At 41.9% G+C, this 4866-nt stretch overlaps 1 protein-coding gene across 7 annotated transcripts in view; it reads left to right on the top strand.

Annotated features, from left to right (window-relative positions):
* Positions 1 to 4866, top strand: part of LOC116840737 — a 371839-nt gene that overhangs the window by 201848 nt on the left and 165125 nt on the right. The window lies entirely within an intron of this gene.

The raw sequence follows: 4866 nt of genomic DNA, 5'->3' as shown, positions 1-4866 counted from the left end.
ATATATATATATATATATATATATATATATATATATATATATATATATATATATATATATATATATATATATATATATATATATATATATATGTACGTATGTATGTATATATATATGTGTCATACGTGACCAGCAAAATTCGGGCAAACTCGAAAAAATTCAGAAACCCTTCGTCCGGCTGGGTGTGGATATATATATGGAATATAATACGGTAACTGATAGCGTCATACATGGTTATTTAGAGGAGAGCTCTAGGATTGCCGAGGGACGCGATGGGCAAGAGGGTTGCCGAGAGAGCAAGGCGGCTACGAAGAGGTAAGGGTCGGGGGATGTAAGAGACTAGTACGAAGAGACGCTCGAGGCGATGTATCCTCTCTCTTTCTCTCTGACACCCCTTCTTCGAACTTCTATCTTTCTCTCTTCTTTCCTTCTCTCCTTCTTATTCTCTTCCTTCTTCCCCGCTTTCCCGACATCCTTGTACTCCCTCGGTCGAGTCGCTCCTCATACCGAGCCCGCTATCTCCTGTTTTCCTTTGTTCGCGTAGACGACAGCGATATTCTGCGGGAATCCGCAGATGTGGCTCGCTCCGTCCGCTTGGCCCGCCTTGCTCGGCTTGCAGGCCCGACTTTGCGAGCTTGCGAAAAGCCAGACCATTGACACCGGCGGTGCTCACCCGCGGTACGGCATTGTTGCACAGCGAGCGGCTAATAAAGAAAAATAAAGACTCCTTCGCGGATATTAGTTCCTGTGTCGTGTGGAGCCGGCGGTGCCGGTGTGGCGACGCGACCAGACACCGGTCGTCGATCCGGCTCGGGAAAAGCAAGAGGACGCTCTCTCCTGCGCGGAGGGACTGTTTATTTACACCGCCGCGTTTCACCGACGCTGGAGCCTGGGCGCGCGTCGGGATTTCATTTGAAAATTCTGCGCGATGAAGAGCGATTTTATCTGTCCGCCGATGCCACCGCGTCCTCACGCTCGGCTATATTTGCGGCGATACGAGGATATCGCGTTTAATCGCTCGGCGTATGAAATATCATCGTTTAATTAATGTACTTGACGTTACAGCGAGTAGTCGATTATCCGGTGACTCCTGCGATATAAATCGGCTGAATCCACCCAGTATTCTCGCGTCGGGGAAATAAAAAACAAGAAAGATAAATACGTGCGATGTGTGTAGATTAACCACGTTGGAAAAATCACCAGTCTCCCCCAATAATTATGCGGAACGAGTATTTTTTGCGGGGGGAATTTCGAAGAGTGCGAAGATGAGGAGGCTTCGGCAATTGAAGAGAGGTATGACTCGGGCAAAGCATGAGAGAGATTCTTTGTGCAGTGGTTTTAATACGTCGGCTCCATTTTCCATGTAGTGGTACGAAGTGATGATTAAGTAGCGCGTATTTGATCGCAGATCGTATTCGATCGAGATAGCGAATTAAAGGCGCCGGTTAATATTACCGTTGCGCGTACACTAGTGAACGGCCAAATCTCATTTCGTGTTTACACTGGGCGTATTCAGTGGAGACAACAGTTGAGTAGCGATTGAATGCGATTGGTATGTACTCTGAGATATTCTGCGAAGCGGACCCCATTGCCGCTCAAGTGCTACTCGCGATTGTAGTCTCCGTTGAATGCATCCATTGACCGCGATATTCATACAAGCGACATTGAAAACTATTGTGGCGTGCCTAAGACAATCGACGGCTGTCTCAAGAAGCGACCGCGCTCGGTCCGATTGCACGAAAGAGAAAGAGGAAATCATGCGTGAAAGCGAGCGTCCGAACCGAAAACTTATTGCGGGAGAAACGAAGATTTTGCAAGGGATTTGAAGGACCTAAACTACTAGCAAGAGAGATTGGCTAGTAAGAGCTGTCATTAGATGTTGGGTGCAATAATTTCAATCTAATGGGCTGTCTACAATAAGCCGTCAGTCATTACTCATATCTCACATTGATGGTAAGTTAGAATTATAAGTTATTAATCTCAGGAAACTTGCATTCACAATAGGTCGTATTAGGTCGTTGCGTCATTATATTTCAGCTAATCGGAGGGCGAACAGTTTTCAGTCAATTCTGGTTAGTTCTCTTGATAAAGATGGCGGACATATATCGCTTTCTGATCGGTCAGTTATAAGATAATCATAACTTTTAAATCGTAAAAAATGAAATTTGGTCATCTTCATGTATAGTCACTGATTATTAACTTGTTACTATCTTATGATACATAATAACTCGCTCACAACTCGCTCTCTGACTTTTGATTCACCATGAACGGCTTATTGTAGTCCATAATAGATACAATTATTTGTATCTATTATTGGTAAAAATATTGTAGTAAGAATTACGACAGAATTTTTGCAATCTCTTTCTTGAATCATACAGAACTATGATCAAGGTTATTTTATATTTGCTTAAAAATATTATATGTTTGACTTTTTATTACAAAATTGCTACTTTTACTATACAAAAGCACTTACTTAAATTTGGTTACATTATATGTCAAGTAGATCGTCAAATTTACTATTTCTATAATGATTTGTACAATTTCAATATAATCGATCTTTATCAAAAATCATTATAGAAAGAAATATAATTTTAATGTAATTTTTACTACAATATTTTTTCCATGTATCACGCGCCGAAAAAAAATGCGCAAGAACTCGATTTCGCCTAAGCGACGCTTCAACTTACATCGGAGTTTCGTATGCGAATAGTCTCGTGTTCCCTTTTGTGTCTTGCGCTTCTTTCTCTTTCTTTCTTATATGTTTTTACCTATTTACACGAATACTTCATGCCGTTCTCGTGCGCATATCATTCGCATTTTCTCGCGCGTCACGTCACATCGATACGTCGTATTGTGAAAAGGCGAAGAAGGCAACCCCCTCTTTCTCGCCCTTTACTTCGCAGCACTTCCCCTATTGTTACTTCACCCCATATGCGCCATTCACGATATACCCGCTTCTTTTTCGTTTAATTCGCATAGACGGTATGCTCCGAGAATTCACACGGCCTCGCTCCAGCCGGTCGGTGTTTTTGCGGACGAGCTCTCGAGTTCGAGGAGCATGAGGCGGACGAGGAAGCGCTAATGTTACTTGGCGAAGCTGATAGACAAAAATAAAAGCCAGTAGCGTCAGATATTAGCTCGCTCCTTTGGAAGCGCTGCTCGGAACGACGGTGGGAGTAGCGGCAAGGGGTTGGTTGGGACCAGCGCAGTGTACGGCTGCCGAAGATTCGCGGCGGAATGTAAAAGCTCGCGCGCGCGCTTCCTCTTCATAAGGTCGCGCCAGATTTTTCCCCGGCCACCGGAAAATGTCGATCCCCAGCCACGCGCGGAACGACTCGACCGGGTATACGCCCGACGCGAATAAAAGCTTTCCACCGTCGAAGCCACTCGGCGTGCTTTTATTGTACGACCGAAAGATTTCGAATCTACAAATATTAGCGTGATTCGGTTTCGTAGGCACTACAGACAAACTGAGCGTGCGAAATAGACGAAACAATTAATTTTTACTAAGTTGGCAACCCGACACAAAAAATTGAGATAGGAAGTGTATCAGAACAAAGAGCTAACCAGGACTCTTGGTCCCGGAACTCTCGATTGATGACGTCAGAAGTGAGAAAACGCATGCTCAAAATCCTTGCAAAATAAAAAAATACGTCCATAAAGTGATCCTTGGAATCGATTGAGCACATTTGTAAAAACTCCGAGAACTTTCCTTTCGTTGATCTTTAGAGAGTTTCCAGAATATTTTACAAATGTGCTTAATCGATTACAAGTGTCATCTTATGGACATGATCTTTTATTTCGACACATTCTGTACATATTTTAGGCATACTCGCTCTTCTGACGTCATTATCTTAGCTTTTCATGAAAGACTAAGGTTGTAGAAAATATTATATATATATAATATTTTATATATATATATATATATATATATATATATATATATATATATATAGCCAGAAAATAAAAATATTTTTTTATGATAATAACATATTTACCTATATTAATAATAAAATATTCAAATGAGAAGATATAGTATACACACACACACACACACACACATACACATATATACTATATCTTCTCATTTGAATATTTTATTATTAATATAGGTAAATATGTTATTACTCATACAAAAATATTTTTATTTCTTGGCTATTTTTTTCTCAGAGTATATAAATAAATAAAAGAGAACTAAAATCTATTAAAGTCAAGTTTTGTCAGCTGGTTAAAAATATGGTTTAATAATTATTATTACTTCATTAAGCATCGCAGAAAAAATGCGTTTTTCGATTTGATCTTTAAAATATAAAATGGCTGCGTGTAATTAGCGGGAACCAATTAAGAAGGATCCTCTTAACGATACAAACACGTTTACCGGGAATTAAGATTACATGTACCGTAAGGGGACGAGCGTTCGATACCCGGAGTATCCACTCGCTGACACGCAGGCATTTGGAGAAGCCGTCTCTCGATTGTTTTAAGTGGCGTGCCATTACGACGCGGATAAATCGCGTATGAGAGGATGGCACGGTTGGCTCTAATTTCCGAACGTGCTCGAGAGGTCAACGAGCTACTTATTCTCGAGCCGATACAAGAATCGCCGGTGTATCGATCCTCGCATTTCTATCGCGCCAAGAACGATCCATCTCCCTTCGCGACGTAGCCGCGGGCACATCCATCAGTATCGAGCTATAACTGACCGAAAGAAGGATTAGACCGGAACACTCTTGCCACGGTATTACTACACACACAGGGCGGTTCCCCTAAATGCGCCGAACCGTTGTTTGGAGATGAGTACGGCTCGCATTAATTTGCACCGAGTGTGTTGTTTCTCAGGACTTCAGCAGGAACCGCGGAGTGGGG

The sequence above is a fragment of the Odontomachus brunneus genome, unplaced genomic scaffold (assembly GCF_010583005.1).
Source record: "Odontomachus brunneus isolate Ranch 3 - 2012 unplaced genomic scaffold, Obru_v1 Obru_scaffold_011, whole genome shotgun sequence".
NCBI classification, from domain to species: Eukaryota; Metazoa; Arthropoda; class Insecta; order Hymenoptera; family Formicidae; genus Odontomachus; species Odontomachus brunneus.
The sequence above is the reverse complement of the archived record's forward strand: the minus strand, read 5'-3'. Positions and strand labels throughout refer to the sequence as shown.